Below are 22,024 nucleotides of genomic sequence, written 5' to 3'. Positions count from 1 at the left end.
GAGGAACTAAAGAACCTCTTGAGAGTGAAAGAAGAGAGTGAAAAAGCTGGCTTAAAACTCATCATTGAAAAACAAAGATCTGGTCCCACCATTTCATGGCAAAAACATGGGGAAAAATGGAAACAGTGACAGACTTTCTTTTCTAGGGCTCCAAAATCACTGCAGATGGTGACTGCACCATGAAAGTAAAAGATGCCTGCTCCTTGGAAGGAAAGCTGTGACCAACCTAGACAGCATGTTAGAAAGCTGGCACGTCACTTTGCTGACAAACGACTGTAGACTCAAAGCTATGGTTCTCCCAGTGGTCGTGTATGGACGTGAGAGCTGGACCACAAAGAAGGCTGAGCGCCAAAGAACTGATGCTTCCAAGCTGTGGTGCTAGAGAAGACTCTTCAGAGTCCCTTGGACAGCAAGTAGATCAAACTAGTGAATCCTAAAGGATATCAGCCCTGAATATAAATTGGAAGGACTGATGCTGAAGCTAAAACTCTAATACTTTGACCACCTGATGCAAAGAGCTGACTCACTGGAAAAGACTCTGATGCTGGTAAAGATTGAGCGCAGGAGGAGAAGGTGGCAACAGATCATGAGATGGTTGGATGGCATCACTGAATCAATGGATATGAGTTTGATAAAACTCCAAGAGATAGTGAAGGACAGGGAAGCCTGGTGCACTGCAGTTCATGGGATCACAGTCAGATAGGACTTAGTGACCACACAACAACAGAATGAGTTCAACTATGTGAAACTAACAGTCATTTGTTTTTTCACTGATGTATTGTTGGAAAGAAAGAAAAGAAAGGAGCATCTGGAAGCGGATCCAGCATCGTCCTACTTATAAGATGGTTTTGGTCCATCACAGTGTGAATTTGGGCTAAGAGTCTTTTTTTTTTTTTTAATGGTACCAAGGATGTTTAAGCTTTGGACAGGAAGCTTATAGAGTAAAATCAAATAAATGTTCTCTGTTACTTCTCTGAATTCCTCTGGGTGAAGTCAAGACATCTGTTGATGGCTTTATTATTTTCAGTAAGTGATCCAAAATGACTTGTACTTTAGTCAGTCATCATCTGACTGAACAGCTCTTGAGGAGAAAATGTCCCAGGAATCTGACTTCAGCTTCTACTTCTCACAAAAAACTTGTTCCTCAAACCATCACAGGACTCTACGCCTAACAGACTGATCTTTTCTCAGTTGCATACTTTCTGACATGGATTAGCCAGTTTGGAGAAAGAATTAAGCCCTAGTGCTTGAGGCACCCACTGTGTGCAATGAATTAACTTCTCTCCTTTGCATTTAAATTGTACTAGTTGTGTACCATCCTTGGGAGATTTGAGAAAAATCATTACTCAGTTTTCTGTGTTCTGTAGTTCACATGCGGTACCTGCTTGACAAGGATACTCATACAGGTATGCTGAATTTTACGGTTGCTTCAGCTTAAAGAATTCTGGTTGACTTAGCAAGCTTGAGATTGCTAACTAAGTTGTGAATACTTCATATTTAGACACATTTACTATGAGGTCCTTCGTTCCTTTTTACATTTTATTTATTTTCATCATTTTTGCTTTTAAAAGTTATTTGGTCCTTTTAATCTTTCGGTCTAATTTGAACTGATTTGCCACAGTTTAATTGTTCTGAGTGTGCTTGTCTTTTCTTACTATTTTATACCTCTTCTATTTTCGTTTAAACTTTTTATTCTCAATTACTTTTTTTGTTTCTCTTTATCACTTTTAACTTTATGGTTATCCTCTCTTTACCTTATCTCTTTACCTTATTATTACAATTTTAATTTTTCATTTGAAAAGTGAAAGTAAAAGTCGTTCAGTGTCCCACTCTTTGCAACCCCATGGATAGTCCATGGAATTCTCCAGGCCAGAATACTGGAGTGGGTAGACTATCCCTTCTCCAGCAGATCTTCCTGACCCAGGAATCCAACCAGGGTCTCCTGCATTGCAGGTGGATTCTTTACCAACTGAGTGATCAGGGAAGCCTGTACTTCTTTCTTTTTTAAAAAGATATAATTTTTCATTTGTTTATATCTTTTTTCTTTATTTTATCTCTTCATTAATTGCTCTTATTTAAAGATACCTTTATTTGTTATTTTGCTTTTGCTGTACCGTGCAGCCTGAGGGATCTTAGTTCCCCACTAGGGTTTAAGCTCATGTCCTGCCCAGGGAGCATGGAGTCTTAACCACTGGACTGCCAAGTGGGAGTTACAAACACAGTTCTAAAATGAGCTGTGTTATATATGACCCACTCCATAAACTAAGGAGGCTGAAGTATTTTCCCCCTCTAGTTTACCCTTCTAGCTTCCTTCAGTGGGCCCAACATTCCCTTCCTGGTGAATATATAGGGTATATTCGTCCTATATCCTGATTGATATAGGATGCCCACCAGTCAGAAGTTCCCCCATGATCAGGTAAAATTCTAAGATTGCCCCTAAGGTTCCCAGCCCCCAGAGTATAGGCCCTATATAATCCCGTGAGTGTATGGGACCTTGGAGGAGGATGGATTTCATTTCCAATATTAGATTATGTCATATTACAAAGATGAAGGGATTCTGCAGATGTACTTAAGGTTCCAGTCTTTGAATTAATCAGAAGGGAGATTATCCCAGATGGGATGGGCGTGACCTAATCATGTAAGCTCTTAAAAGGGACAGGACCCATCTTAAAACTCAGAAATTTGAAGTATGAAAGAGATTCTGCTGCTGGCCTTGAAGAGGTAGGCCACCATGTTTAAACAGCCTATGGTCCAAATTGCAAAGGATTTGTGAGTAATCTCTAGTCGCTAAATGCAGTGCCCAGCCAACTGCTAGCCAAAATGTGCATATCTCAGTTATACAACTGCAAGGAAAGAAACTTTGCCAATAAGCTGAGGGAACTTGAGACTGGGCCTTCCCATAGTTGAGCCTCCAGATAAGGACAAGCTAGATGACATTTTGATTTAAGCCTGTGACACTGTGAGCAGAGGATACAGCTAAAACATGCCAACTCCTCACCCACAGAAACTATGAGATGACAACTCAGTGTTGTTTTAAGCCACTAAACCTGTGGTGATTTGATTCATATCAATAAAAACTAATATATTGTGTGATATCATAGTGATAATTTTTTTAACTGCTTAATGGAGCAGTTTGTTCATATTATGCTGTCAATTTTCTCTCTAAGGAGGTATAGCTTACAACATCCAGCCTCTGTTCTGATATTATGCAAACCATTTACACACATTACCACATATCAAGAGGGGGAGCTAGGTAAGAAGTTTCATTAGGGGAAGCAACCTAAACAATTGCTGTTGTTGCTTAGTTGTGTCTGACTCTTTTCGACCCCATGGACTGCAGCATGCCAGACTTCCCTACCCTTCACTGTATCCTGGAGTGATGCCATTCAACCATCTCATTCTCTGCTTCCCCTTCTCCTCCTGCCCTCAGTCTTTCCCAGCACCAGGGTCTTTTCCAATGAGTGGGCTCTTTGCATCAGGTGGCCAAAGAATTGGAACTTCAACTTCAGCTTCAGCATCAGTCCTTCCAATTTATATTCAGGGATGATTTCCTTTAGAACTGACTAGTTTGATCTACTTGCTGTTCGAGGGACTCTAAACAGTTTTCTCTAGTACCACAGTTCGAGTTTGAAAGCATCAATTCTTCAGCACTCAGCCTTGTTTATGGTCCAAGTCTCACATCTGTACATGACTACTGGATAAACCATAGCTTTGACTCTATGGCCCTTTGTCAGCAAAGTGATGTGTCTGCTTTTTAATATGTTGTCTAGGTTTGTCATAGTTTTTCTTCTAGGGAGCAAAGTGAAAGTTCTTCAGTCATGTCCGACTCATTGCAACCCCATGGATTAGTCTATGGAATTCTCCAGGCCAGAATACTGGAGTGGGTAGTCATTCCGTTCTCCAGGGGATCTTCCCAACCCTGGTGGTTCAGCTGGTAAAGAAACCACCTGCAATGCAGGAGATTTGGGTTCGATCCCTGGGTTGGGAAGATCACCTGGAGAAGGGAACGGCTACCCACTCCAGGAACTGTCCTGGAGAAGTCCACGGACTGTATGGAATTGCAGAGTTGGACACGACTGAGTGACTTTCTAAGGAGCAAGTGTCTTTTAATTTCATGGTTGGAGTCACCATTTCAGTGACTTTGGAGCCCAAGAAAATAAAGTCTGTCACTGTTTCCATTGTTTCTCCATCTATTTGCCATGAAGTGATGGGACCGGATGCCATGATCTTTGTTTTTTGAATGTTGAGTTTTTAAGCCAGCTTTTCACTCTCTTTCACTCTCATCAGGAGGTTCTTTAGTTCCTCTTCACTTTCAGCCATTAGAGTGGTGTCATCTACATATCTGAGGTTGTTGATATTTCTCCCAGCAATCTTGATTCCATCTTGTGCTTCATCCAGCCCAGTGTTTCACATGATGCACTCTGCATATAAATTAAATAAGCAGGGTAACAGTATGCAGTCTTGTCAATACTGCTTTCCCAATTTTGAAGTAGTTTTTCCAAGTTCAGTTCTAACTTGTTGCTTCTTGACCTGCATATAGGTTTCTCAGGAGGTAGGTAAGGTGGTCTGGTATTGCCATCTTTCTAAGAACTTTCCACAGTTTGTTGTGATCCACACAATCAAAGGCATTAGCAGAAGTCAGTGAAGGCTTTAGTAGTCAATGAAGCAGAAGTAGATGTTTTTCTGCAATTCCCTTACTTTTCTATGATCTAGTGGATGTTGGCAGTTTGATCTCTGGTTCCTCTGTTTTTTCTAAATCCAGCTTGTACATCAGGAAGTTCTTGGTTCACTTACTGTGGAATCTAGCTTGAAGTATTTTGAGCATTACCTTGCTAGCATGTGAAATGAGAGCAATTGTGTGGTAGCTTGAACATTTTTTGGTATTGCCTTTCTTTGGGATTGAAGTGACAACTGACCTTTTCCAGTCCTGTGGCCACTACTGAGTTTTCCAAATTCACTGACATTTTTTTTTTAAACAACGTATGTATTTATTTGGCTGCATTAAGTCTTACTGTTGGCTACAGGATGTTCAGTCTTTGCAGTGTGTGGAATCTAGTTCCCTGACCGGGGATTGAACCAAGGCCCCCTGTGTTAGGAGCTTGGAGTCTTAGCCACTGGACCACCAGGGAAGTCCCTTGCTGACCTATTGTGTGCAGCACTTTAACAGCATCATCTTTTAGGATTCAAAATAGCTCAGCTGGAATTCCATCACCTCCACTAGCTTTGTTCATCGTAATGGTTCCTAAGGCTCACTTGACTTCACTCCAGAATGTCTGGCTCTAGGTCAGCAACCATACAATTGTGGTTACCTGGGTCATTAAGATGTTTTTTGTATAGTTCTTCTCTGTATTCTTGCCACCTCTTCTCAATATCTTCTGCTTCTGTTAGGTCCATACTGTTTCTCTCCTTTATTATACCCATCTTTGCATGAAATAGTCCCTTGGTATCTTTAATTTTCTTGAAGAGATCTCTAGCCTTTCCCATTCTATTGTTTTCCTCTATTTCTTTGCATTGTTCACTTAAAGAGGCTTTCTTATCTCTCCTTGCTATTCTTTGGAACTCTGCATTCCATTGGGTATATCTTTCCTTTTCTCCTTTGTCTTTCACCTCTCTTCTTCTCTCAGCTATTTGTAAGGCCTCCTCAGACAACTATTTTCCCTTTTTGCATCTCTTTTTCTTTGGGATGGTTTTAGTTACTGCTTTCTGTATAATGTTATGAACCTCTGGTCCGTAGTTCTTCAGGTACTCTATCTATCAGATCTAATTGCTTGAATCTATTTGTCACTTCCACTGTTTAATCATAAGTGATTTGATTTAGGTCAGACCTGAATGGTGTAGTAATGTCTTCCTTACTTTCTTCAATTTAAGTCTGAATTTTGCGATAAGGAGCTCATGATCTGAGCCACAATCAGCTCCAGGTCTTGTTTTTGCTAACTATATATAGCTTCTCCATCTTCACCTGCAAAAAGTATAATCAATCTGATTTTGGTATTGACCATCTGGTGATGTCCATGGGTAGAGTCATCTCTTGTGTTGTTGAAAGAGGGTGTTTGCTATGACCAGTGTGTTCTCTTGGCAAAATTCTGTTAGCTTTTGCTGTGCTTCATTTTTCACTCCAAGGCCAAACTTACCTTTTACTCCAGATATCTCTTGACTTCCTGCTTTTGCCTTCCAGTCCCCTATGATGAAAGTACATCTTTTTTTTGGTGTTCTAGAAGGTCTTGTAGGCCTTCATAGAACTGATCAGCTTCTTTGACATCAGTGGTTGGGGCACAGACTTAGATTACTGTGATGTTGAATGGTTTGCCTTGGAAAGGAACTGAGATCATTCTGTCATTTTTGAGATTGCATCCAAGTATTGTGTTTCTCTTTTGTTGACTATGAGGGCTACTCCATTTCTTCTAAGGGATTCTTGCCCACAGTAGTAGATGTATGATCATCGAATTAAATTCACTCATTCTTGTCCATTTAAGTTCACTGATTCCTAAGATGTCGATGTTCACTCTTGCCATCTCCTGTTTGACCATTTCCAATTTTCCTTGGTTCATGGATCTAACAAAGTGGTTCAGTCATTTCAGTCACTCAGTCATGTCTGACTCTTTGTGACCCCATGGACTGCAGCATGCCAGGCTTCCCTGTCCATAACCAACTCCTGGAGCTTGTTCAAACTCATGTCCATTGAGCTGGTGATGCCATCCAACCATTTCATCCTCTGTCGTCCCCTTCTCCTCCTGCCTTCAATCTTTCCCAGCATCAGGGTCTTTTCAAGTGAGTCAGTTCTTTGCATCAGGTCAATGAGTCAGTGAGTCACTACTTCACAAAGTATTGGAGCTTCAGCTTCAGCATCAGTCCTTCCAATGAATATTCAGGACTGTTTTCCCTTAGGAGTGACTGGTTTGATTTCCTTGCAGTCCAAGGGACTCTCAAGAGTCTTCTCCAACACCACAGTTCGAAAGCATCAATTCTTTGGCACTCTGCTTTCTTTATAGTCCAACTCTCACATCCATACATGACTACTGGAAAAACCATAGCTTTGACTAGACAGACCTTTGTGGGCAAAGTAATGCCTCTGCTTTATAATATGCTGTCTAGGTTGGTCTTAACTTTTCTTCCAAGGAGCAAGCATCTTTTAATTTCATGGCTGCAGTCACCATCTACAGTGATTTTGGACCCCCCTAAAATAAAGTCTGTCACTGTTTCCATTGTTTCCTCATCTATTTGCCATGAAGTGATGGGATCAGGTGCCATGATCTTAGTTTTTTGAATGTTGAGTTTTAAGCTAGCTTTGTCACTTTCTTCTTTCACTTTCATTAAGAGGCTCTTTAGTTCTTCTCTGTCTGCCTTAAGGGTGGTGTCATCTGTATATTTGAGGTTATTGATATTTTCTCCTGGCAATCTTGACCTCAGCTTGGGCTTCATCCAGCCCAGCATTTCACGTGATGTACTCTGCATATAAGTTAAATAAGCGGGGTGACAATATATACCTTGACATACTCCTTTCCCAATTTGGAACTGGTTTGTTGTTCCATGTCCAGTTCTAACTCTTGCTTCTTGACATGCATACAGATTTCTCAGGAAGCAGGTCAGGTGGTCTGGTATTCCAATCTCTTTTAAGTACTTTCCACAGTTTGTTGTGATCCACACAGACAAAGGCTTTGGCATAGTCAACAAAGCTGAAGTAGATGTGTTTCTGGAACTCTTTTGCTTTTTCGATGATCCAACTGATGTTGACAATTTAATCTCTGGTTCCTCTGCCTTTTCTAAATCCTGTTTGAACATCTGGAAGTTCATGGTTCATGTACTGTTGAAGCTTGACTTGGAGAATTTTCAGCATTACTTTACTAGCGTGTGAGATGAGGATGGTAGTTTTAACATTCTGTGGCATTGCCTTTCTTTGGGATTGGAATGAAAACTGACCTTTCCAGTCCTATGGCCACTGCTGAGTTTTCCAAATTTGCTGGCATATTGAGTGCGGCACTTTCACAGCATCATCTTTTAGGATTTGAAATCACTCAACTGGAATTCCATCACTTCCATTAGCTTTGTTCATAGTGATGCTTCTTAAGGCCCACTTGACTTTGCATTCCAGGATGTCTGGCTCCAGGTGAGTGATCACACTATCATGGTTATCTGGTGTGATTAACAAAGTGGTTAAAGTTACAAATTAAAAAAATGGGATCTTGAGTCTTCCAATAAGACTCCTTGAAAGGAAGTAAGGTATACGTACCCAAACTTGATATCACAATTATACTTTTTCCCAAATGGTCAAAACAATATGGCTTATCTCACATGATCAGCTTAGAAAGTGACTTTGACATTTCTCTCATTGAAGAGTAGTTTCCATATCCTCTTCATCTGCACTAGGCAGACTTGTGACAGAAATAACACTCTGACTTCCAAGGCAAAGTCACCAGCATATTCATTCTAGAAATTTTCACCAACTATGTAAATAGTCTGATTTACAGCCACCATGCTGGGAGCAACCTGAAATCAACCCAAGCAAGGAGGCCACATGGACAGGCCCTGTGACTCCATGAAGAGAGTGAGATGTCTTGCCAATCCCAAATTGTTCAGATCTCCAGTGTATCAGCTCTAACCAGTTGACTGTAATTGGGTAAGACTTGATCCTAAGCCACCACTGCCCAGTCAAACTTTACTCAATTTCCTGACCCACAGAAATCATGAGAGATAATAAAGCAATTGCTGTGGTTTTAACTCTTTAAGTTTTAGGGTCATTTGTTGCATAGCAAAGATAAGCAGAACATCTGAGTTTGAAATCCTTCCTTCGGCCAGCCTGTTCCCTGCCTGGTTCTAAGTCTTCAGTGGCCTCCCTTCTACTCTTACCTACTCAAGACTTTGCCCTAATAATCTTCCTCAGCAGGATTATGAACAGTCCTCTTGGTGTGTAAGTTGACTCAATCCTCTTCCTTTGTTTTGAGATTTAGGAGAGTTTGGCTAATGTTGGCATTATCCTCAATGGCTCTTCTAGTTCTGAATCAATTGTGCCTTTGCTGGGTTAACTGAGAGATGAGAAGATCACATATAAAAGATATGCTAGAAGTGGGACAAGACGTATGAAATGTGACATTGATTTCAAGGAATTTACAATCTATTTAGTGTTTTTAAAATGTCAATGATGAATGCGCCTGTTCAGAAAACTTCAGTGACTCCATGTGGCTCTAGGTAGAATGATCATTTCATTTATTACCCAAATCAGTAGTGTTGAAAGTGAAAGGGGCCACTATTACTAGCTGCCTTGAAAAACCAGGCACAAATTTAGGAGGATTCTGGGAAACCAGCACATGTGGTCCTCACAGCTATGGAACCTCTTGAGGGAGAGGCATGACACCTCCTATTCATTGTCATGCTCAGCCAAACCACAGCTTCATTTAAACCCAACTCTCTTACCACTCTGTGCCTACTTCCATGTACCTGTTCTGCCTCTTCCTCTGCTGTTGTGTATATACTATCTATCCTTCTTGATGAGGACAACCCCTCCAAACATATGCCAGTTTATACCTACTCTCTCTTACCCACTCAAGATTTTGCCTCTGTGATTGTCCCCTTTGTATCCCTGGTTAGATTAGTGTTTCCCTATCATTTCCTCAGCCCACGAATATGGTGTTATATCTCCTATCTTTAAAAAAGCCTCTCTTGACTCCATTTTCCCCTTCAGTTATGACCCTAATTCCCTTCTTCCTTTCACACAAAATTATTTGAAAGAATATTCAGTCTCTAATTTCTCTTCTTTTATTCTATTTTCAACCCACTTCAAAAAGGATTTTGCCTCTACCAGTCCATCAGAACTGTTCCGGTAGCTAATGTCCTCTGCATGCTACATCCAGTGATCATGTCTCATCCTTTCAGCAGCATTTGACAAAGGGGATCTCTCTAAGTCTTCTCTCTAAAAAACCTCTTCATTTGACTTCTGTATCACTACACTCCTACCTCTCTGGCCACCCTTTCAGAGTCCTCTTTGCTGGTCCACACAATCCCCACATTCCCGTGCTAAAGATTCCAATGCCCCAAGGTTTAGTCCTTGGGTCTGGCAGCTTTTTGGCTGCGTTCACTGCTTAGGGGATTTTATCCAACCTCAGAGTTTTAAACTCTCTCTACATCTGACTGTTCCCCACCTTGCATCTCTAAACTGAACCGCTTTCCAGAGCTCCAGTCTTGATGATCCAGTTGTTTACTCTATGTCTCCACTTGGATGCCTAATAAGCATTTCAAACTTAATGTGTCCAAAGGTGAACACTTGCTATTTACCTTAACACTCTTCCTTCCTTAGCCTTGCCAAGCAGATCAATGAAAACTCCATTTTTTGACAAAAAAAGTGGTGTCATCTTTGACTTTTCTTCATAGCCAAACCATCAGCAAATTTTGTCTGTTCTACCTTCAGCATGCTTCTAGAATTAGACTCTCATTATTTCTCAAGTTCCTAACTTGTCTTCCTGTTCCTGCCTTTGCTTTTGTTGGTCTATTCTTAACACTGCAACCAGACTTATTTTGTTAAGTCCTAAGTCAGATTATGTCACTTCTTGACTTAAACGTGTATCTGAGAGTAAAGATGAAAGCATTCCTCTCCCCATCAACTCTTTGACTTCTTCTCTTTCTCTCCCTCTCATTCACTCTACCCTAGCTCACTGCACATTGCTGTCCTTCAAACAAACCAGGCATGTGTATTTATTCACGCTGTTTCATCTCCATAGAAGGAGACAGGCATCCCCTACAGACATCTTAATGGACATCTCCTCCACTTCCCTCAAAAGTAATCCAGGGACTTCCCTGTGGTCCAGTGGTTAAGACTCCACACTTCTGATGCAGGGGATGGGTTTTGATTCCTGGTTGGGGAACTAATGTCCCACATGCTGTGGGGCAAATAAGCCTGCACTCCACAGCTAGAGAGTTCATTGCTCTGTAATGAAGACCCAGTGCAGCCAAAATAAAAATAAATAAAGTAATCCAAAGGTCATCACATTAGATGAGCTTCCTTGGTCACTGTGGTGGCCAGCCTCCAGCATGGCCCCAGTGATTTCTGCATCCTGATATTCATACCCTTGTGTCCCCTCCCACATTGTACCATGGGTTTTTTTTTGTGATGGCAGAAGTAATGATGTGCTGCTTGAGATTAGGTGACAAAGGCCTGCAGCTTCCATCTTGAGCATGTGATCTCCTTCTTGAATCATTCTCTCTGTGTTTGAGAGAGCAAGCTGCTATGTCATGAGTAGTCCTATGGAGAGGCAAGGAACCAAGGCCTCTTGCCAATAGCTAGGCGAGTTGATCATGGAAGCTCATAGTCAATATCTTGTTTGCAAGTTCATCAGAGATCCTGAGCCAGAACCATTCCTGTTAAGTCATTCTTGTCTTCCTAACCTTAGAAGTGTGTGAAATAGTAAATGTTTATGTCTTCAGCTGTTAACCTTTGGAATAATTTGTCATACAGCAATAAATAATCCAGACACACCATATCCAAACTCATTCCCTGACATTACATTGACTTTTCTGCTTTGTGTTTTCTTCTTAGCATTAATTATGCTATTTGTTTATCTTGTTTTGGTCTTCCTCCTTAACTAGGATGTAAACTTCTGAAGGGCAGGTATTTTTGTCTGTTTTGCTCACTGTCATGTCCCTAGTACTTAGAACAGTCTGACAGATAGCTTGCACTCAACAAGTATTTGTTAAATAAGTGCATAAGTAAATGAATGAATCTGATTCCAGCCTTCTGTCTGAAAATTCTCTTACATAAATTTACTTATAATTCTAATCTTTTTCACAGTTCTCCAAGAATCACTTTTATTTCAAAGCCTGTGGGGTCACTTCTGCTATAACATAATGTATGTGCTCCTAAAAATCACCTCATTATGCAAACGCCATACAATAAAAACCACATGGGGAAAATGGGGTCACAAAACTTCAATACACTTTAACTTTGTCAGCCACAGCCACAAAAAGCATAAGAACCTAATAAAAGGGCAGCACAATTTATGCTACTAAATGATTAAGAAATACATGAATATTACAATAAATAGGGCACATACCTTGAAACGGACTTGAATTTTGCATATGGAAGTGGGTGTCAGAAGGGGTGCAGTTTATGAGTTTCAGTGGTGGAGAGGGGTTATCTAAAATTGGAAAGAAAGATATAACACAGTTTCTGAGCTTAGCTAGGTGGCAGAAATTTGAGGGGTGTGCTTGTATACATTTTGTGTATTCCTACCTTACTTAGTGCAGTTAAGGGCATTTTTGTCCATTCACCTAGTGTTTCTCAGGGTAAGAGCAAGCTTAAGCAAAACCAAGATTTGCATTGTGCTCAAATTTCTCCCTAATATATGAACCAAGTTGGAACAAATTCATGTTTCCAAAATAAGCCTCAGAGCAAAACTGACCGTATCTTTGTTTATATAATTTCCTAAGGCCATAATGGTCTTCTTTCTCCTTTTTGCCTAGCCAATTCCATCTTTACTTCAAGGTTTATTTTTCATTGCCTGTCTTATTACCTACATAAACTTTATCTTTTTTGAACATTCTTATGCTTCCCTCCCACTTTTCTTTTATTGTCTTCTTGAAACCTCATTATCAGTTCACTCCACTTGTGATTAGGTCTCTCTCTCTAACTAGCTATAAACTACTTCAAGGCTGGAGTAGCCCCAACTCATTGTATCTCTTTCTCATCTTCCAGTACTCATCCTGGGACTGTGCCTTACATTTGATGGCTATTGAAAATTATTTGCAGATTTGATTTCGATCCTGAGGCAGGATTAGATGAGGCCTTTCATCTCATAGCTTAACCCCTAATGTTAACAGCAGGGTCACTCAGGGAGAAAACTCAGACCCGGAATGAGGACCAGAAACCAAAACCTCAGAGTCAAGATGAATGCAATGCTGAGGAGGTGATGAGCCCCGAAACGGGCTGTGTTCACTGACCGCAGTCTGGCTGGTTTAATCAGGATTTGACCCTAGAATGAATGAATTTTGAAGAAAAGAAGGATAATTTTGCTTCAGAATTTAAAATTTCTTGCCTGGAAGGAAAGTAGTTCTTAGTATTAGACATCTAGTTCACCATCACAGCCTAAATTAATAATTCCTGAAAAGTCAAGGGTGGGCTGACATTATATCTCTCTACAAAGATAGCAGGGAAAGCCACAAAATGGGTGATAGAGCAATCTTGGCACCAAAGGCTATGGTTTGGAAAAGGGAGTGGGGTGACTTTGGGGCTTTATTGATGGGGCATCAATTTGTGAAGCAAAAATGGGTCAGACCACATCATTGCTCATTCCAGGAGGCATCATTCTGATGGCAGTCTCTGTGAACCTCCTATGTTCCAACTTCCAATGAGTCTTTAAAAGGGAGACTGACTGACAACCCGCTTGCTTCCAGATGTATATCAAGTATGTGGAGCTCATGGGGGCCATGGGTGTTGTAGATAGTACATAATGCTGGAACTCTGCTGGTCTAATTAGCGTTTATGGCAAAATAAACAACAAACAAAACCCTGCATTATTAACTCAAAAATAAGAGCTCAAGTTACAGTTATTTTACATGTGCCTTACATATCCATCAGCAGAAGCTAAAATCCCTTCTTCACTTTCTACAACTCAAAAGATTGTTTATTTTTGGAGGTTCACCCTCCCATCAATAACAACAATAAAAAGAGCTTAAGAAGAGGTGGCAAGAATACACAGAGGGACTATACAAAAATGACCTTATATACAAAAATGAACTATACTTAATGACCCAGATAACTGTGATGGTGTGGTCACTCACCAGACATCCTGGAGTGTGAAGTCATCCTTAGGAAGCGTCACTATGAACAAAGCTAGTGGAGGTGATGGAATTCCAGCTGAACAGTTTCAAATCTTAAAAGATAATGCTGTTAAAGTGCTGCACTCAATATGTCAGCAAATTTGGAAAACTCAGCAGTGGCCACAGGACTGAAAAAGGTCAGTTTTCATTCCAATCCCAAGGAAGGGCAATGCAAAGGAATGTTCGAACTATTGTACAATTGTAGTTCTTTCACATGCTAGCAAGATAATGCTCAAAAGCCTTCAAGCCAGGTTTCAACCGTATGTGAACCAAGAACTTCCAGATATACAACCTGGGTTTAGAAAAGGCAGAGGAACAAGAGATCAAACTGCCAACATTTGTTGGATCCCAGAGAAAGCAAGGGAGTTCCAGAAAACTATCTACTTCTGTTTCACTGACCACATGAAAGACTTTGGTGAATCACAACAAACTGTGGGAAGTTCTTAAAGAGATGGGAATACCAGACCACCTCACCTGCCTCCTGTGAAACCTGTATGCAGGTCAAGAAGCAACAGTTAGAACCAGGCATGGAACAATAGACTGGTTCAAAATTGGGAAAGGAGTATGACAAGGCTGTAGATTGTCACCCTGCTTATTTAACTTATATGCAGAGTACATCATGTGAAATACCAGGCTGGATAAACTACAAGCTGGAATCAAGATTGCCAGGAGAAACATCAACAACCTCAGATACACAGATGATGTAACTCTCATAGTAGAAAGTGAAAAGGAACTAAAGAGCCTCTTGATGAAAGTGAAAGAGGAGAGTGAAAAAGCTGGCTTGAAACTCAACATTCAAAAAATGAAGATCATGGCATCTGGTCCCATTACTTCATGGCAAATAGATGGGGAAACAATGGAAACGGTGGCATATTTTATTTTCTTGGGCTCCCAAATCACAGTGAACAGTAACTGCTGCCATGAAATTAAAAGATGCTTGGAAGAATAGCTATGACAAATCTAGACAGCATATTAAAAAGCAGACACATCACTTTGCTGACAAAGGTCCATAGAATCAAAGCTATGGTTTTTCTAGTAGCATGTATGGATGTGAGGGTTGGACCATAAAGAAGGCTGAGGGCTGAAGAATTGATACTTTAAACTGTGGTGCTGGAGAAGACTCTTGAGAGTCCCATGGACTGCAAGGAGATCAAACCAGTTAATCCTAAAGGAAATCAAACCTGCATGTTCATTGGAAGGGCTGATGCTGAAGCTAAAACTCTGATACTTTAAATCACCTGATGCAAAGTCGTGACTCACTGGAAAAGACTCTGATGCTGGGAAAGACTGAGGGCAGAAGGAGAAGGAGAGGCAGAGGATGAGATGGTTAGATAGCATTGCCCATTCAATGGACAAGAATTTGAGCAAACTCCTGGAGAAAGAAATGGCAACCCACTTCAGTATTCTTGCCTGGAGAATTCCATGGACGGAGGAGCCTGGTGGGCCACAGTCCATGAGGCTGCACAGAGTTGGATATGACTCAGTGACTAACACTTTCATTTTCACCAGGAGATAGTGAAGGACAGGGGACTCTCTCATGCTGTAGTCCATCAGGTTGCAAAGAGTCATTCCTGACTTAGGGACTGAAGAAGAACCACAATAGCAACAACAACCCTCCCATCATTTCTCTAAGGGCCCCAGAGGCCCTGGCATTCCCCTGATATGGGAGAGGAAAAACTGCTTTCCCTATCCCCATTTTAGATTCACTGCTTGGGGCCCTGTAAATTAGATTGATAAAGGACAGATTAACAAGAGAAAACAAGCGCAAGTTTATTAACATGTGAATGGTACATATACAGAAGAGCCCTCAATGATGAGTAACTCAAAGTGGTGGTTAGAACTTGGGCTTATATAGTTTCTTAAAACTAAATTTTTGGAGAAGTGACAAGACAAAGGAAAAGGATTTTGAGCTTCTAAGGGAGCAGTTGGAGGGAAGGTGAATATTAACATATGGACGAACTGATGGGTGATAGGAGTTGTTTCAGTAGAGTTTGCGATGTAGATCCCTCTGGTGACATTTCTGGGCTAATAAGGGTCTAGAGTTGTGATTTACCTCTGCCCTTGAACAGGGAATGGGGACACCTTTACGGATTTATGTCCTGCTTCTGGGCAAGTAGGGGGAGAACAGAGAGCTTTTTTTGTGTCTGCTTCTCCTCAGTTGCCTTCAGCTCAAAATCATTCTTATGCCAAGGTGGCATATTTGGGGGCAGTACATTCTGCAACCCTCATAGCTCTATGAGTAGGCTCCCAGCTCCCCCTCCTAGGTCACCACTGTAGTAACTTAATTTCCATTTCATTGAACTTCTTGGGGACTGTGAGCCATCACCTAGCACCAGCTGCCTTGATCACACAGGATTCTCAGACTCTGGAAGGTGATGTCACCCTCTGTACCCACACTCGTGTATACGGAGGCAGTCGATCTGGGATGATCAGATCTTGTCAAAAGACGCACATGAACAGGCGAGAGGAAGGAGAGAACCCCTGAGGCTCACCGCAGTCGTCCTGATGGCCGCGTGTGCGGACTAGGGGAGCCAGGACACAGCTGCTGTTGCAGTGGCTGCCCTTTGCCAAGTGTTGAAAATAATGATCATGCCTCATTCCGGTCCTCTGTTGCTGAGAATGCAGAACTGATTATAAATATGTTCACTGGTCCTTTATCCCAAACCTTAATATTTGTTCTCTTCTCTGCCCTACCCTAATCTGGGGAGTGGGAGTGGAGGATATCTGAGATAAATGGGCTGGGAGGAGTCAAGAAGAAACTGCTGAAAAGCTGACTTTCCAGTTTGGCTGGCCAGTAGATTGCCAGCCCCAGTTACTCTCCCCTCCTCCCAAAACCTGAATGCCCGTAGATCAGAAACTACACTATTACTCATTTCATTGGAGGGAACTGACTGGTTTGGTGGAGGAAGACTGTCAAATAAACCCTCAGCAATTGTTTATAAATTCTTTTAGATTGCTTGAGTACATAGGAGTCAAGACGATCTTTATAGAAGGTGATGAAATTATATACTAGGATTAAAACAACCACATGAATAAAGCTGTTTATAAGCAGACACCACCAAAGGTGCTTTTTCTCCCCAGCCGATGGGAGGAAAAAAATGGTAATTGTAAAAATTTAACCTTTATTCCTTTGTAATTTTCCACAGATTGAGAAGATAGGGCATTGCCTGAACAACAGCAACAAAATTTTTCAATCTAAGAACAGAGTTTTGAATTGAGACAATCGTAAGGATTTTGAATGTTCATCTCTGCCGAGGAACTGCTTTGAGCTGTAGGACATGCAGCAGCCCCAAGTGGCTCACTTGGCTGTTGTTTTGTTTGCACCGAAGGCATCAGAGGAAAGGAGATGTTACCATGTTGCTCTGGAGGAGTGATGAGATTCACTGTGTCCTCTGCTGTGTCCTTCAGCCCACCCTGTGCAGGCCTTGAGACCTCTCCTTTCTCCCATCAGAGGGATTGCATTAACCAGCTCAAGCTGCCATAACAAACTACTAATGAATGGGTAGCTTAGACAAATATATTTTCTCACAGTTCTGAAGACTGAGAAGTCCCAGATCAAGGTCCAGCAGGGTCAGTTTCTGATAAAGACTCTCTTCCTGGTTGCCTTCTTCCTGTGTCCTCACAGGGTGGGGAGAGAGAATAAGCTCTGTGGTGTCTCCTGTTACATAAACTTATCAGGGTCCCACCCTTATGACTTCATATAACCTTAATTACTTTATTACTCCAAATACAGTCACACTGGGAGGTAGGGCTTCAACATTTGAATTTAGAGGGGCACAATTTGACTTATAGCATTCCATTCTTAGCCCCCCAGATTCATGTCTTATTGCCTGCAAAATACATCAACTCCATCCCAACAGCCCCCAAAGTCAGCTTATTCCAGTATCAACTCTGAAGTTTAAAGTCTCAGGTAAATATCATCGAAAGCAGGTATGCATGATGCCTGAGGGGTAAAATCATCCTAAGGCAAAATTCTTCAGCTGTGATCCTGGTGCATGCAAGCTATGTAGCTTCAGTTCTGTCTGACTCTATGTGACCCCATGGACTGTAGCCCACCAGGCGCCTCCGTCCATGGGGATTCCCCAGGCAAGAATACTGGAGTGCGTTGCCATTCCCTTCTCCAGGGGAACTTCCTGACCCAGAGATCAAACCTGCATCTCTTATGTCTCCTGCATTGGCAGGTGTGTTCTTTACCGCTAGTGCCACCAAACCAGATAAACTATGCACTTCCAAAATACAGTGGTGGGCAGGCATAGGGTAGACATTCCCATTCCAAATGGTCCTGTTCTTAAAACCTAAAAAGTCCAATAGCCTTCCTTCACTTTATTTCATTTTTTCTGTCTCCTTTAGTTCACATTGACTGTGTCTTTCCAGGTATAAGTGAAAATAAGTGAAACTCATTCAGTTGTGTCCAACTCTTCATGACTTCTTGGACTGCAGCCCGCCAGGCTCTTCTGTCCATGGAATTCTCCAAGCAAGAATACTGGAGTGGGTTGCCATTTCCTTCTCCAGGGGATCTTCCCGACCCATGGATTGAACCCGGGTCTCCTGCATTGCAGCTGGATTCTTTACCATCTGAGCCACCAAGGAAGTCAGGTATAATCAGGTACAATCACATCTATATTCCTGGCTTCTGCTGAGATGAACTGATTAAGTCCAGGAATTGCATCCATGATCACTTTATCAAATGGTTGTTCATGTACCCTTAGGATTCTCTTCACAACAAAGTTTCTCTCTCTCTCTCTTTTTTTTTACAATGTGAATAGGCTGATAATTTTCCAAATCTTCAAGTTCTTATTCCTTTTTGCTTAAGAGGTAGAGCAGTGGTCCCATCTCCACAGTTCTGATATTGGGGTTCTTCAATTCATCTCTCTCCTTTCACATTTTACTATGAGTTAGGAGGAATCAAGCCACTCCTTCAATACTTTGCTTGAAAATCTCCAATTTTATAGTTCATAAATTCTACCTTCCATAAAACATCAAGAATTAAGTGTGGCCATGCTTTTTGCCACTTTGTGACAAGCATAACCTTTCCTCTAATTTCCAACAACATGTTCCTTATTTCCAGCTGAAATCTCACCAGAATCACCTTTAAGTTCTAATCCAAGTCCAAAGGCCTGAGAACCCAGAGAATTGATGAAGTAAATTTCAGTTGAAAAGTTGGCAGGCTTGAGACCAAAGAAGAGCTGATGTTTCAGTTCAAGTTCAAAGACAGGAGAAGACCAACGTCCCAACTGAAGGCTGCCAGGCCAGAGGAGTTTCCTCTATTCAGCATTTTGTTCTATTCAGGTCTTCAACTGATTGGATGAGGCCCACTCACATTAGGAAGGGCAATCTTCTTTACTTAGTCTATCAATTCAAATGTTTACCTCATCCAGAAACACCCTCACAGACACAATCAGAATGTTTTACCAAATGTCTGGGTACCCACGTCCCAGTCAAGTTGGTCCATAAGTGTACCTACCACAGAGATTATCCAAGGAGGTCATAATAGAATTTTAAAGCCTTTCCTTTAACAAGCTTTCACTGAGGGACTTCCCTGGTGGTGCAGTGGTTGCAACTACTGAGCCCATGCACTCTGAGCCCTGGCACCACAACCAGAGAGCCTGCACGCTGCAGCAAAGTTCCCTTGTGCTGCAAGTAAGACCTGATGCAGCCAAAAATAAATAACAAGTAAATATCTTAAACACACACACACACAAAGAACAGCCTTTGATTGAGTATGTGATAGGTAAAAGGTCCCATTCCCAAGACTTGATTCCAAGTGGATTGGAGTGTTAGCGCAGATCCTAAGCTCTTCCCTACTGGATGGTGCGGCACAGCTCGCAGTTTCAGTGACTAGGCTCTAAATGTCAGCACTGCCGTGAAACGGGCAGCAGTTGCGAGGAGGCAAGGCGGGAGGAGCTCTGCTAGATCAGTGCTTCTCAAGGAGTATATGAAGTACTTGGGTAGCTCATCAAAATGCAGATTCTGATTCAGCAGTTCTGAGGTACAGCTTGAGATTCTTCCTTTCTAATAAACTCCCAGGTGATGCTAATCCTGCTGGTCTAGGGGTCACATTTTGAGTAGTAAGGTACTGGATGAGTTTTAAGGTCCTTTCTGATTCTCAAAATTTGGTGCAATTCAGCCATTCTCGATGAATTTATTCGGTGCCATGATAGTATGAAGTAGCCAATAGAGGTGTAAAATATGTATTTCCTGCCTTCAAAGTGCTAACTTACACTGAGAAATCTGAACAAATAGCTTCAAATTAAGTGATGGCTCAAATTTCTTGGTCCACCTCTGAGTGTCTGGACTCTTAGGAAGGCATTCTTTCTGAAGCTTTTGTATCAATGCCTTGCCTTCCCAAGAAGTTTGGCCCCATGGTGAAAGCCAGGAATCTGAAATGTGGTATTTTAACCACCTAGAAAACTAACCCAAACAGATGGATAAGAAGAAGAAGAAAATCAGTTCAATGAAAAAGTGTAGTGCTCTTTCTAATCCCACAATGTCAAATGTATTGGGCTGCATCCCTGAGAAAACTAAGAGTACACAGCCTTATGCACAATATAGCTCTGAGAAAGGATGTCTCTGAGTTCCCCCAAGAAGGAATGGAGGAGATACTCAGCAGGGAATGGCTATTACTGTGGATAGGGATCATGCGTGCTCGGATGGGAATGGTCATGGGGCGTTCAGAAGGGCCAGTATTATCAAGCAGTCTTTCAAGCTAAGGACCTTGATCCCTTAGGTTCAACTCAGAGTGGCAAAGGCTGGGGAGGGAGGAGCTGAGAGGTAGTCGGAAAAACCGGTAAAACTGTAAACAAAAGTGGGAAAATGCGATAGTATGAGGGATGGGGTGGGGAACCTCACTGGCCCAGAGGAGGAAGGTGGCAGAAGGACCAGGTGATTCCCCTTATGGCGTTAGCTATGAAATGAACAGCTGGCCACAACAAGCAAAACGCTTGCTGACTAGGCCTTTTCACAGTGAATAGCTCAGGCTAGACTCATGATTGTTGGTGAAAGCAGAAACCACTTCCCTGAACAGTCCTCCCGCTACAATCCAGTTCTCCAGTCCCTGTTTGCCTAGCCCTAATCCCCACTCTCTACCCTCCATGGTGGCCCTGCTAAGGTGGAGGCCAACTGGAAAACCTGATAGAGAGCCTCCCCCTAAGCCCCTTGGTCCACACACACACACACACACACACACACACACACACACTCACACACACTCACACACACTCCCCTTACCAGGCCAGTTGATTGAGCTCAGAATGCCTGAGCTGGTGGGGGTTGGAAGAGGGGGAAGGGGGAGGGAAGGAAGAGGAGAATCAAACAGAAACCTTCTCATCTTTCTATCAGCAGCCATGCAAGGAATATTGTTCAGCATGGCACAAAAGCGGCACTGAAAATAGCTGCAGCCAGAGCGGGGCTGCCAACCACTGCCTGAGATAACGTCTACTTGGAGACACTGGTGTCTTTGTGGCGCTGTCAGTGTCCCTATTGTTCCCAAGCCTATTGCCTGGGGAATATTGTTCCCAGCTTTTGTCTCCCCCGGTTCACTTTTGTTTGCCTTTACTTACCCTTTCATTCCTTGCTGCCTTTGTGCTCTTCCATTTCCTCCTTTGTCTCTACTTCTCTAAGCCTGCCTGTGGCCGTGGATTGGTGCCCAGGGAGACAATAGGCCCTACCCACTCCCAACCTATGGCCCCACCCTGAGCCACACACACCACAGTTCTTGCTCTCCTAAGTGGCACCCAAAATGTCCCAAAGGCGGGAGAGCCTGGAGGGAGGGTGGGGTACAAACTACCCATTCCCCTCCTGGTAACAGTGCGGAAGGCCAATGGGGTATTTGGTTCCAGGAGGAAGTCTGAAATGCCTAAAGTGGGTCCCTGTCTCTTTCTGGATCTCTTTCTCTTTTTTTTAAAAATCAGGTTTAGGGTCAAGTCAAAGGGATAGGACATGCTCACACTCCGCCTCCCCCAAACGTTCTCTCAAGTGCCCCCCGCATGCACGTCTCTGACCAGGGCACTCATTTTTCTTTCCCCTCCTTTTCAGCCTCCTGGATCAAAGCGACTTCTGTTTATTTGCACATTCAAATCCAGACTGCCTCCAGTAATCCGATCCAGTCAGGCGCCAGGATGGTGCAAGAAAAGCCCCGCCCGCACCCCTCCCCCTATCTAACAGCTCTTTTGGCAGAACTGGGTAAGGCAGGGGACAGGGGTCTCCTAGGGTCAGAGCTGGG

General features: G+C 42.4%; 1 long non-coding RNA gene across 1 annotated transcript in view; it reads right to left on the bottom strand.

Moving 5' to 3' along the window:
* The window catches only part of LOC133069551 (uncharacterized), a 65,777-nt gene extending 44,338 nt beyond the window's left edge, over window positions 1-21,439 (bottom strand). The window contains exons 1-2 of the long non-coding RNA XR_009695895.1: window positions 21,363-21,439; window positions 12,039-12,122 (exon numbers count right to left, since the gene is read on the bottom strand). This is a non-coding gene — a long non-coding RNA (uncharacterized LOC133069551). The remainder of the gene's footprint in view (window positions 1-12,038; window positions 12,123-21,362) is intronic.
* Window positions 21,440-22,024: the final 585 nt, after the last annotated feature.

This window comes from Dama dama, chromosome 14 (assembly GCF_033118175.1).
Source record: "Dama dama isolate Ldn47 chromosome 14, ASM3311817v1, whole genome shotgun sequence".
NCBI classification, from domain to species: domain Eukaryota; kingdom Metazoa; phylum Chordata; class Mammalia; order Artiodactyla; family Cervidae; genus Dama; species Dama dama.
The sequence above is the reverse complement of the archived record's forward strand: the minus strand, read 5'-3'. Positions and strand labels throughout refer to the sequence as shown.